Source organism: Dama dama, chromosome 11 (assembly GCF_033118175.1).
Source record: "Dama dama isolate Ldn47 chromosome 11, ASM3311817v1, whole genome shotgun sequence".
Lineage (NCBI taxonomy): Eukaryota > Metazoa > Chordata > Mammalia > Artiodactyla > Cervidae > Dama > Dama dama.
This window is the reverse complement of record NC_083691.1, coordinates 100,221,286-100,234,909: the sequence shown is the minus strand read 5'-3', so window position 1 is coordinate 100,234,909 and position 13,624 is coordinate 100,221,286. Positions and strand designations below refer to the sequence as shown.

The 13,624-nt window shown below is 49.0% G+C and overlaps 1 long non-coding RNA gene across 1 annotated transcript; it reads left to right on the top strand.

Moving 5' to 3' along the window:
- The first annotated feature begins 2 nt into the window (after positions 1–2).
- Positions 3–11,541, top strand: LOC133065211 (uncharacterized). The gene is made up of 3 exons (XR_009694868.1): positions 3–579; positions 1,827–1,878; positions 10,002–11,541. It is a non-coding gene; the product is annotated as an uncharacterized LOC133065211 (long non-coding RNA).
- The last annotated feature ends 2,083 nt before the right edge of the window (positions 11,542–13,624 follow it).

The window sequence follows — 13,624 nt, the reverse complement described above, 5'->3', positions numbered from 1 at the left end:
GCGGCGGCGAGAACTAGTCAAGGGCGGCTCGTAGAGTGACCGGCGGACCCCGCCGCCGCCGCCATCTTCCGGCCGCCGGATCCAGCCCCGCTAGGGTCCGTGGCCAGGTGCCTGTTAGAACCCGGCTCAGTACCCTGTCGATTGTTTTGAGAGGCTTGAGATCGTCGCCTCTAATTTGAGTCTAGGGTGAACGCAAAGTCTTGGCTTTGCGTCCACGAGGCGCTGGGGATATCCAGATTGGGGACTGGGGGCGGGACAGTGTAGACGCCTTTGGTGGATGGAGACCCTGCCGGGCCTTCCTCGGCCTCCCCGCTGGCTTTCCCGGAAGCGCTGTACGAGCCAAGACCACTGAGCACCGCTCCTCTCTCTGCGACACCTCGACCGAGAGCGGGCCAGTGGGACATCCTTAGAGCCTAGGACGCTGTCAAGAGAGCTGCTTGGGCAGGTGACCCACCTCAGTGTGGAAATGCGGTAGCCCTTTCATAAAAGAGCAGCAGAATGGAGTTACTTGGGGCAGATGGCCCCGGTCGCATAGTCGCTGTCCTTCTGTCTTTGACCCGAAGGTGACAGCGTGAGAAGGTAAACAGGTTTCCTAAAACCTACTTGGCACTACCCCAGAACAGCCTGGCTAAATGATCTTAAAGAGTATTAAATGACTGTTCTGTGCACAACCTCGGTAAAACGAAAGGGCTGGATGTCCAGCAGGAAAACCTTACACGAAATTCTTTTATTTTTTAAACTTATATTAAACTTATATGTTACAGTACCGTAAAAGGAAGTCTTCATGTGACAGACTGCTCATTCCAAGGCAGTGAGTGCGTTTAGAAATTTCGCACTTAATGTACCTACATGAGCAGTTTTATGTGGTCTTAGTAAAAGATATTTCTCCAAAAAGAAAAGAAAAATTGCTTTACTGGGAGCTGAAATTTAGATCTATCCAGACTGTCTGCTTTTACTCTGGGGATTGTTATTGATGTTTATTTTCCGTTGAAATAAGGAGAAATGGGTATATAACAGAAAATGGTATTTGATGCTTTGTGGAGCCAAGCTTTTCTCACTGGTGGTAGGATGGCTGGAAGCGGATGTGAGGGTGTATGGTCAGGCCACTCAGGATGGTGATTCGCCTTTGCTCTGTGCTTGCCCTGCCAGACCTGTACCTGCCTCACTTACACCCTACTCACGATTGACCTTCCTACACCCTTCTAGGTACTTGCCCCAGACCCCAGCTAGTGATAGCTTATCAAAGGGGTGGTGAAGGGCATGTCCCTCTGCTCTTTTCCCTGGTAACTAATGAGCCCACCTGAAATCAGTTCCCCTACCACTGGCCATCTCCCCTTCCCTTCACAGCCAGGACTGCCACTGTGTCCTGCCTGCCCTGCGCTTCACAGGGTGGGGTGTGGCTTCAGAACCTTGCTTCAGACATGTAAGCTCCCCCATCAAACCACTGATGTCTCTGTTGATAACTCCATGGTCTTCCATTTGGAAGCTGGGCAAGCACAGAAGCCTTGTAGGCCTGCGAGGTGCAACCCAACAAATTGGGAAAGGTTGAATTTTCCTACTCTCCCGCTTCCTTTGATTTAAAGGAGCTTAGGACTTCTGCTTTTGTTCCTTTTGGGGTTTGTTTGTTTGTTTTCCTGTTTTTGTTTTCTGTTTACCAAAATGAGTTCTCAGGAACACCAGCTGAGCTGCTCCAATCCAGCCATTTTTTCCCCCTGTCTTTGTTGCCTCTTTCTCCTCAGTACATAAACACTGTCGAGTTCACTTTGGAGAAGGAGACCTGAACTCTTCCTTTTTCCAGACACCACCCCTTCTCCTTCCTTTTACAGCTGTGGTTTGTTTTTGAAAGTGATGCCAAGCTGGACCCTGTGGGCCTCCCAGGTGAGTAGGCTTTTTTGGCCTCCAGCCTCCAGGACCTTCTCTGAGTTTCAAAGGGCAAAAGACTTGCTAATCAAGGGAGGAGCAGTCACGAAACCACCTGGGGCAAAATTAAAGGGACCAGAGAGGTTCACCGAGATTAGCAGACTGCACCACCTAACACCTTGTGTTGTGTTCAGTTGCTAAGTCCTGTCTGACTCTTTATAACCCCATGTGGACTGCTCCATGCCAGGCTTCCCTGTCCTGCGCTATCTCCCGGAGTTTGCTCAGATTCATGCCTATTTGAGTCAGGGATGCTATCTAACCATCTCATCCTCTGCCACCCTCTTCTACTTTTGCCTTCAATCTTTCCTATCACAGACCCTAATTTTGTCAGCAACCTCGCCCTTTTTGAAACTTCCCAAAAGAATGGGAGACTGTTACTTCCTTGATCCCTATCACACACCCTACCTGACTTGTATAACCTCTCCCTGTTCACCAGGGAGGGGAGCGCAGTTCTTGAAGTGCTAGCCTACTGTGTTCCCCCTTTGCCTGGCAAAGTAATAAAGCCACTTTTTCTCTCTCCTCCCCATAACTCTTTCTCCGTATTTCTGTTTGGTCTTGGTGCACAGAGAGCCAAGATTTTGGCATCAAAAGGACAACATGAACATGCCTGCTGTCTTCATTGCTGTACCTACCTATCCATTCAGCTTTAGAAGTTTCAAAATCCATTTCTTCAATACCATTTTCTCTACCACTTTGTTGTTCAGACCCTAAGAGTACTCTCTAGCCAAACCTCTCTTCCAGGCCATCAACAAACTTTGTTTTGCTTGTGTATTCCCAGAACAACGTTGAAAAAATGTATTCCCTTTCTATATTTTTTACTTGATCCAAAATTCTTAATCATGAGCTTGTCTTATATAAGTTAGGTTCTGCCTATTAGACTCACCAAAACATAGAGCTGAGTAGGCATAATAATCCATAGTAAGTGGTGCATCCAGAATTGGGGTGAGAGGCCAGGGGCACAGTAAGGCACACAAACAGATGACCTAGACATCATGTCACCTCACATTTATGCACTGAAAACAGGAAGGGACAGGGAACAGCCTTCCAAAGAGTGACATAGCCGTTGAGGACACACGTACGCTGGTTAGAACCAACCAGATCCAACACAGCAGACAAGTCGACTTCCACCTGAGCCTCAGTGTACGCTCACTGTAATACATCAGCTCAATGACACACCTGTAAGCGCCAATGACAGTTCCAAGGCCCAGCACAAAAGACCAAACAGTGGGTGGTGACCCAATTCTGGGGCCCCTCTCCAGAAATAGTTGGAATGATCCTCCCACCTCATTAGCCTATGAAATTGCCCAGCCCATAAAAACTAACCACCCCATGTTTCAGGGCCTCTCACCTGAGATGGCCCACCCTCTTGTCTATGGAGTATCTCCCTGAATAAACCTGCTTTCACTTTACTATGACTTGATCTTGAATTCTTGCCTGCATGAAGCCAAAAACCCACCCTTGGCAGACATCCCAGGGACTCGCCTGATATCTGGGACGAGCATCCTCCCCACCCATTCTCTTTCCTGATACACATTGATGCCTCTCCCTCAGCCCTGCCTCTGGCTGCATAGAAGGTGGAGTCTCTTTATGACCATCTGACCAAGGAGGAAAAGAAGCAAAGCTTGAACTTCTCTGGTAGTACAGGGGTTAAGAGTCTATGCTTCCACTGCAGGGTGCGCAGGTTTGATCCCTGGTCCAGGAAGTTCCACATGCCACTTGATGTGGCAAAAAAAAGCTTGATTTGCTTATAGGTCAAAGTGGTGTGTGGGTGCAAGCTGAAAAAGAACCGTGGCTGCACTACAGCCCCACCCTAGGGTGATCTTGAAAGACGGTGCCAAGGGAAATTGTCCCAGTGAATAATTTCTCTCACACTTGTTGTAAACAGAAATGTAGGCAAGGTTGGACTATATGTGGACTTAAGGCACTAGCAATAACCTCAGCTATGCAGGTGACACCACCCTTTTGTCAGAAAGCGAAGAGGAACTAAAAAAACCTCTTGATGAAAGTGAAAGAGGAGAGTGGAAAAGCTGGCTTAAAACTGAACTTTCAAAAAATGAAGATCATGGCAAATAGATGGGGAAACAATGGAAACAGTGACAGACTTTATTTTCCTGGGCTCCAAAATCACTGCAGATGGTGACTGCAGCCATGAAATTAAAAGACGCTTCCTCCTTGGAAGAAAAGCTATGACCAACCTAGACAGCATATTAAAAAGCAGAGACATTGCTTTGCCAATGGAGATCCGTCTAGTCAAAGCTATGGTTTTTCCAGTAGTCTTGTATGGATGTGAGAGCCGGACCATAAAGAAAGCTGAGAACAGAAGAATTGATGCTTTTGAGCTATGGTGTTGGAGAAGACCCTTGAGAGTCCCTTGGACTGTAAGGAGATCCAACCAGTCAACCCTAAGGGAAATCAGTTCTGAATGTTTATTGGAAGGACTGATGTTGAAGCTGAAGCTCCAGTACTTTGGCCACCTAGTGCGAAAAACTGACTCGTTGGAAAAGATCCTGATGCTGGAAAAGATTGAAGGCAGGAGGAGAACGGGACAACAGAGGATGAGATGGTTGGATGGCATCACCAACTCGATGGACATGAGTTTGAGTAGACTCTGGGAGTTGGTGAAGGACAGGGAAGCCTGGCGTGCTGTGTAGTCCATGGGGTTGCAAAGAGTTGGACAGGACTGAGCGACTGAACTGAACTGATGGTACTAGCATGACTTGGCTGGTTGCACAGGAGCCCGGAAGGAGAAAGAAGACCAAGGACAAGGATACAGGCATGTGATGGATTATGTGTTTGGGCAAGAATTGAGCAGATGCCCACCAGAGAGCACCAACTGTGCAAGAGGCAGTAAACAACCAAATAGAAAGAATGACTCACCAGTCGATACCAGCCAGATGCTGTGACCACCTTGTACTGGCAATGAATGGAGTAGCCACAGTGGCAGGGATGGGAGCAACACGTGGACCCAAGAACATGGGCTCCCATTCACAAAGGCTGATAAAGTTCCTGCCATTGCTGAATGTTCAGTCTACCCCCAATGAAATCAATGCCAAGCCCCTAGAATCAGTATTCCTCATAGACCACAATCAGCTGCTTGATGCCAAGTTGACTACAATAGATAACTTCCATCCTGGGAACGGGCAGCGATTCATTTTGATTGGAGTTGCTGTGTTCCGTATGGTTGGCCTCTTTTGCCTGCCAGGTCTCAGCCAGCACTGCTGTCTTGAGTGTTTTTGGAGTGTCTGACACATTGTCACAGGATGTATCATCGAATCAACACCAAAGGACCCACTGCACAGCAAAGAAGGTATGTGACAGTGACGCATGACCATGGAATCCACTGGCCCTACCACATTCTGTACCACCCAAAAGACACCAGCCTGAACAGAGAGAAGGCATAGTCTGTGAGGGCACAGCTGGGCACCAGCACAGAGATACTGCAAACTAAGGATGGAGCAGCATCTTCCAGGACACAGTCTGCACTCTATCAGACAGTCAATATGGGGCTGTGTCCCAATAGGAAGGATAGGTTCAGGAACCAAGGGGTGGAAGTAGGAGTGGCTCCATTTACCATTAATCCCATTAGGGTATTTATGTCACCAGAACTGTGAACTTTGAGGATTTTGAGGTCCTGTTTTCCAAAGAGGAAATATTTCCATCAGGAGCTACAGCAAAAGTCCCATGGAACTCACTCACAGTTGGCACCAGGCGCTTTGAGCCAGAGGACCAGCAGGCAAGAAGCACTAGTCGCCATCCTGACAGCAATGCTAAATAGGCAAGTGCAGCAGCCGTGACCTAGAAAGGTCATGGTGACCAGGAACTCAGCAGAGGTGCTTCCTGTCAGTGAGAAGAATAGAAAATGGGTAGTAGAGGAGGGAGATGGTGAGTAGTATTCGGGGCCTCAGGACCAGCTGCAGGGTGGGGGCTGTGGTTCGTCCCATTAACCATCTGTTGTCCCCAGAAATAGCAGAGCTGCCCCCAGAACTTACACAAAGTGGGTCTGAGAGGCATGAGGAGTAGCAGACACTAGGATGTGCAACCCGGGTTGCCCTCCATGACGGAAGGTCTTTTGCCGCTTGCTACTGAAAACAGGGCTGGCTTCTAGCCCCCTGTTATCAGCCCTCTCCAGGAATTCCCCTCAAGTGAAAGGAGAACTTCACCCAAAGTCACACCTCCACCCTGAGGATAGCATGCATCCAATGACTGGCTGAAGCTGGAATATAAAGGCCTGGGCTCCTCACCCCAGCTCAGGGCAACTCAAAAAGCCATCCCAGGGACTTCCCTGGTGGTCCAGTGGTTAAGAATCCGCACTTCTATTGCAGGGGTCACAGGTTTGATCCCTGGGTCAAGGAACTGAGATCCTAAAAGCTGTAGGGTATGGCCCAAAAAAGAAAGAAAAGGTGATCCCAGCCTCAGAACCCTGTCGTCAGCTAAGGCCTTTGTTAGAGCCCACCTTCTCCACCTGACCTAAGCTGCTTCCTCCCCTTCCTCTGTAGATGTGAAACTCCCAATCCACACGCTAGTCTCTGTCTCGAAGCCTGCTGCCCAGGGAACCCTGCCTGAAACAGGCTCTGTCATGGAGCTCAACAGGGTACACCTGTCCAGAGAGCGGGCTTCCTAGGTGGCTAAGTGGTAAAAGAATCTGCCTGCCAATGCAGGAGACGCAGGAGATGCGGGCTCAATCCCTAGGTTGGGAAGATACCCTGGAGAAGGTGATGGCAACCCACTCCAGTATTCTCGGTGGGAAATCCCATGGGCAGAGGAGCCTGGTGGGCTGCAGTCCGTGGGGTCACAAAGAGTCAGATGACAGCACACACACGCACGGACACGTCCTGAGGGCTGGGATGGGGGGTTAGGTCGTGGGCCCTCTTTCTGCCTGGCTGGGGCACTGAAACGCCCATCCAGCCGTCCTTCCGGGGTGTCCCTTAGCACACGCCCTTTCCCCTTTTCTGCGCTTCCTTAGGGCCTGCAGGTTTCAAGTCCTAAACTGGGCATCATCTCTCCTAATTTCAGGATGTGGCAGAGAGACAGAAAGCACCTATTTATTGGCTTAGTGATGGTGTGTGTAGAATTTAGTTTTTAGGCATTACATCTGAGGATAGGCATTCCTGAAGGTTAAATGGACCCACTGTAAGTGAATTAGGGTTGTTGTTCAGTCAGTAAGTCGTGTCTGACTCTTTGCGACCCCGTGGACTGTAGCATGCCAGGCTTCCCTGTCCTTCACCATCTCCTAGAGCTTGCTCAAACTCATGTCCATTGAGTCAGTGATGCCATCCAACCATCTCGTCCACTGTCATCCCCTTCTCCTCCTGCCCTCAATCTTTCCCAGCATCAGGGTCTTTTCCAGTGAGTCAGCTCTTCGCATCAGGTAGTCAAAGGATTGTAGCTTCAGCTTCAGCATCAATCCTTTCAATGAATATTCAGAGTTTATTTCCTTTAGGATTGACTGATTTGATCTCCTTGCTGTCCAAGGGACTCTCAAGAGTCTTCTCCAGCACCACATTTGGAAAGCATCACTTCTTCGGCACTCAGCCTTCTTTATGGTCCATTTGAAAAGACCCTGTTGCTGGGAAAGATTGAGGGCAGAAGGAGAAGGGGACGACAGAGGATGAGATGGTTGGATGGCATCACCGACTCAATGGACATGGGTTTGGGTGGACTCGGGGAGTTGGTGATGGACAGAGAGGCCTGGTGTGCTATGGTTCATGGTGTCACAACGAGTCGGACGCGACTGAGCGACTGAACTGATACTGATACTGGAAAAACAATAGCTTTGACTAGAAGGACTTTTGTCCCAAAGTGATGTCTCTACTTTTTACTACGCTGTCCAGGTTTGTCATAGCTTTTCTTCCAAGGAGGAAGCGTCTTTTAATTTCATGGCTGCAGTCACCATCTGCAGTGATTTTGGAGCCCAAGAAAATAAAATCTGTCACTTTTCCCCCATCTGTTTGCTGTGCAGTGATGGGACCAGATGCCATGATCTTCGTTTTTTGAATGTTGAGTTTTAAACCAGCTTTCTCACTCTCCTCTTTCACCCTCATCAAGAGGCTCTTAGTTCCTCTTCGCTTTCTGCCATTAGAGTGTTGTCGTCTGCACATCTGAGGTTGTTGAAATCGAGTTAGCTTTTTTTCCCGGCTGTGCCAGGTCTCAGTTGCAGCATGCAGGATCATCAATCTTCATGGCAGCATGCAGGATCTCTTAATTCTATCATATAGGATCTAGTTCCCCGACTAGGCACGGAGCCTGGGCCCCCTGCATTGGGAACTTGGAGTCTTAGCCACTTGACCACCAGGGGAGTTCCGAGGGTTAGCTTTGATGCCTATGCTTTAGTCCCTTTCCTCCAAGAACTTGGAAAGTAATTTGCTTGAATCTGATGCAACCCCTGGGCTCCAACTGACAGGCCAAAAGACAGCAATTACCTTCTTTCCCTTCAAAATGATACGTAACCCAAAGCTCTATTCATCTATTATTCAGAATGGAAAGTGTTTACAGTATTCACCCACTTATTCATCAGTATGTGAAGTCTTTTCAGAGCAGGCAATTTCCCCCTAATTCATAACCTAAAAGCAGTGCATGAAAGCATCCGTTTGTGTTATCAAGATGGGGCTGCACATGGAACTGTAAGACCAAAGACACCTCAAATCAGCTCTTCCCAGAAGCACATCAAAATCCCTGATGAGCATCACATTCAGGCAACCTCCAGGAAGCCTGCCTTTGGAGCAAGCCCTCCTTGCCTCGTGGAGGCAAGAATTGCTCCCCTTTTCCCAGCTGGACAGTGGAGGGCCTGGAGCCCAGGGAGTGAAGTGGCACATGACTCCTACTGCTTCCTTCCCTCCCAGCAACCAGTGCTTTTCTGGCTCAGCTCAGGTTACCCTCATCTTCAGCCTGGCCTAGTTCACAGTGGGAAGAAACCCAACTCCACGGGCCGCTGCCCCTGGGAACGGACTGCTCATTGCAGTGTAGGGCTGGGGTAGGACCTTTGGTACAGAGGTGCACAACCGTGTGCAAGCAAGTCAGGACCCAAGTGACCCAGCTGGAAGGCAAGCAGGAGAGCAGTCATTTAGGACCATGAGACAGAGAGGTAACTAGAAACTGCATCTTAACTTCCCTGGTGGTCCACTGGCTAAGATTTCCCCCTCCCAGTGCAGGGGGCCCAGGGTTTGATCCCTGGTCAGGGAACTAGAGCCCACAATTAAAGATCCTGCATGCTGCAACTAGGACCTGGGGCAACCAAATAAATAAATATGAAAGAAAGAAAGAAACTGTATCTAAGAGTGTTGGCCTGAAGCCTCTTCAATGCCTCCTGCTTGGAACCCAGTAGACCATCTTGAATGCCCGCTTCCATAAGGCCATTTCCCCCTGAGGAAACCTTCCCTGTTTCCTTCCGTGTGCAAGGAGCTCCACTAGGGGTGACACTCCTGTCCTGTCTCTGCCCCTTTGTGTACTTTCAAGGAGAGTAAAAGATGACCACTCTGCGGACTTCCCTAGCAGTCCAGTGGTTAAGACTCCAGCTTCCAGTGCAGGGGGGCGAGTTTGATCCCTGGTCAGGGAACTAAGATCCCACATGCTGCACAGCACAGCCAAAAAATAACGACAAACAGTCAAAGTCCATGCATAAAGCTGCCCATTCTGGTGAAGGTGTGGGGTAAAGAGGGGCACTGCTCATGCATCGGGCAGCTCCACCCCTCCTTCCTCTTGGAAGTGAGCCGCCTGCATGGTACAGAGCCCCGCTGCTCTTGCTGATGTAGGCTCTACCCCTCTAGAGCTCAAGGTCAGGGGAAGCTTTCTCTGGGTCTCCTGCTGCTGTGACTGAGTCGGTTAGTCGGCCTCTTTACAGGATCTGTATTAACAGCCCACTTAACAAACAAACCTAAAACCATATCCTCCAGCTCAGCCTCTCTACCAATAATAAAGGAGATATTTTGGCCTCTGTTAGCCACTCCTTTATTTCTTAGACCCGCAGAGACACCTTAGTACAGCTTTCCTGACCCCATCATCTTGCCCTTCTCTGAATTCCCACTGCACTTTTTTGTTGTATCTCTAGAATGACCTTCCATCACCTGTTTCCTTTCCCTTCCCAGCGGAGAAGATCTCAGAGGAGACACTGGAGATCAGCTGGGGAAACAAAGACGAATAAAGTGAAAAACTTGAGGCAGACGTGGAAACAAACAATGACGAGGCCACGTCATGAGGGTGCTCAAGAGGATTTTGGACAAGGCTCCATCAGGGGTGCTAAGGAACGGAGCCTGACCCTGCGGGGGAGGGGAAAGTTCAGCATGTAGATTCACCAGCTCAGCATCCTCCCCATTTCTGGGAACCACTGGGCTTCAGCTGCTCAGCCTCCATCCCACCTTCTCTTAGTGAAATACTTTGGTTTCCTTTTCATGGAAACACCCCTCCCTACCCCGCCTTCCTTTCATCCATATGATCCTACTCCTAGCATCAGGGCTTGACGAGTGACCCTCGACCAAGCCAGTCAGGGCATCCAATGCTCCTGGCCAGGAGTGTGAACCCTGGGTCCTGAAGAGTGAACCCTGAGACGTTTGTAAATGGCGGAGAAGAAAAGCTTGCTGTGTTTTCAGCTGAACTTGGTGCTCGAAGGAAAGCCTGAAGCTAGCTGGTCTCTGTATCACCACTAGGGAAAAGCCTGGCTAGGAAATGGAGCCAGCTTCCAGGAGTGGAGCAGAGAGAGAGAGAGAGAAGTGGTCCAGAGAGCACCTGTGGAGCCACAAATTCACTGCATTACTTGACTTTCCTGGTTCTCAGCCAGTAAATCCTTTCTTGCATGACCAATTTGAATTTTGAGCCATTTTTCAACTTAGGTAACATCAGAAAAGAGGTTTCAACATGAAGAAGGAAAAACAAGTGTAGGCGAGAATGAAACCTCGTATGTTGCTGATAGGAACATGAAATGGTGTGGCTACTTTAGAAAACAGCCCAGCAGTTCCTCAAAGTCTTAAGCATAAGAGTCACCATGACCCAGCAGTTCCTCTCTTAGGCATATATGCAAGAGGACTGAAAACATGTTCACAGCAAGGCTTGTACAGAGATGTTCATGGAAGCATTATTGACAATAGCCAAAAAGCAGAAACGTGTCACTTGCCTGACTGATGGATAAACAAAGTATGGTATGTAACTATGGCGGAATATTCGCCACACAAATCAATGAAGGATTGACATATGTTACAACATGGATGAGCCTTGAAAACATTATGCTAAGTGATACAGTGAGTGAGTGAAGTTGCTCAGTCGTGTCCAACTCTTTGCAACCCCATGGACTGTAGCCTGCCAGGTCCCTCCATCCATGGGATTTTCCAGGCAAGCATACTGGAGTGAGTTTCCATTCCTTCTCCAGGAGATCTTCCTGACCAGATACTAAAGGACACATGGTCCATTTATACTAAATGTTCAGAACAGGCAAATCCATTGAGACAGAAAATAGATTAGTGGTTGTAAAGGGCTGGGGCAGGGACAGGAATAGGATGTGACTGCTGATGGCCACAGGTTTCTTTGGGGGATGATAAAAATGTTCTGGAATTAGTGGTGATGATTACATAACCTTGTGAATAAATTAAAAAGTACTGACTTATACTTCAAAAGGGTGCATTTCATGGTACGTGAATTATGTTGCCCTTTAGTCACTTCAGTCGTGTCTGACTCTTTGCAACTACACAGACTGTAGCCCGCCAGGCTCCTCTGTCCATGGGATTCTCCAGGCAAGAATACTGGAATGGGTTGCCATCCCCTTCTCCAGGAGATCTTTCCGACCCAGTGATCAAACCCATGTCTCTTGCATCTCCTGCATTGGCAGGTGGATTCTTCACCACTGAGCCACCTGGGAAGTCAGGTGTGCGAATTTTATCTAAATAAAAATTAAACATGACAAGAATGTTGCCATTTGGTACATCTAGCTGAAAGGTATATGGGAATTCCTTGTCCCATCCTTGCAACTTTTCAGCAAGTACACATTTTTTTTTTTCAAAACAAAGTTTTTTTTTTTTAATGCTTAAAGTACATTCAAAGTCATTCTGTCTTGATTCCCCCAGAGTGGATATGGAAGGTGGCACCTCTTTCTGAGGATGCTGGAGATTAGGATGACAAGAACATTAAAGTTCAGTTCTGCTCCTCATTTACAGATGAGGAAACTGAGTCCCTGAGGGCAGTGCTGACTCTGTGCCACCCCATGGACTGTAGCCCACCAGGCTCTGTCCATGGACTTCTCCAGGCAAGAATACTGGTGTGGGTTGCCATTCCCTCCTCCAGGGGATCTTCCTGACCTAGGGATCAAACCCCAGGTCTCCTGCATTGCAAACAGATTCTTAAACTGTCTGAACCAGCAGGGAAACCCTTTTAAGGTCCCACATCTTGTTTTTTTTTTTTTTTCAATTGGCTACAAGATGTGGCATGTGGGTCTTAGTTTCCTGACCAGGGATGGAACCTGCGCCCCCTGCGGTAGAAGGCAAAGACTTAACCACTGGACTGCCGAGGAAGTCCCAAAGGTCACATGTCTCCTTGGTAACTATCTCTTCACACGTTTCAGATTGTTATTGCATCCTTTTCTCTAGAGCTGTTTATTTTTCTCCCAGTCTTTCATCCATGTAGAATGCTTACCTTGACTCTCTCCAATTTCTCATCATCTTTCTGAAGTACGTAGGTCCCAGGTTAGGGGATGGAGACCCAGCATACAGACATGTGTATTAGCTGTGGAACATGTGTAAAAGAAGGCATCATTCCTTCAGAATGGCATTTCAGGAGTTCTGAGTTACTCATGCAAAAGTGCACGCACCTGGTGGTGCGCGGTGTCAGCCCCCTGCCTGCGCCCTGGAGCCTGCTCCCTCCCCACCCCATTGGACTGACTTCAGGATGGGACTGGGGTGAGGTAAGCAGTTCTGCCAAACAGCCAAGATGCACACAGGCTGTGTGTGTCTTCAGGGGTGCCAAGCACCACTCAAGCAGAGCACTGAGCTCACAGTAGACAAGAACTAAGTTGGGAAAGTCAGAAGCCAGGTGGACCCAGGAATGGAGCTGGAAGAAAAGGGCTGAGCATCAGAGAGAAGGAAAAATAACAATTCCTGAGAACAGGACCAGGGTGATCCAGGCCGTTTGCCTGTTTGAGTGTGGGCCAGCCTGATTTCAAGGCTCAGCTCTGAGATGGGACACACAGAATTTCTGCAAGAGAGCAGAGCTGGCCAGTGGCCACGTGTCACTGAGTCCCAGTCAGGAGGGCTGGGGGCCAGCGAGTGGGGGGATTCCGGGCATTTCATCTCCATCGTGTAGGCCAGTGCCAGCAAGGGTCTCTTCACTGGTGTTGACCTCATACATCCCAACCAACACCGTGGTGCCATTGCTGAACCCAAGATCCCAAATGTCACCATCCTCATCCAGACCATAGGATAGAGCTCCAAACCCTCAGCCACAGTGGAGGGGAAGGGCCATGATCTCGGTTGGGCAAAAGAGACCCATCCCGGTCTTTAAACAAGAGGTTAGTGTGCAGCTGGGGCTGCGTCTTCACTGCCTGAGCCCACTCATAGAGCAGAGGCCTGGAGAGAAATCACGCCTTCACGTCATTGTCTGAGTCCCCTCGTCACCAGCCCTGCTGGTGCAGATGGTTAAGAATCCGCCTGCAGTGCAGGGGACCCAGTTTCAATCCCTGGGTCAGGAAGATCCCCTGGAGAAGGAAATGGCAACCCACTCCAGTATTCTT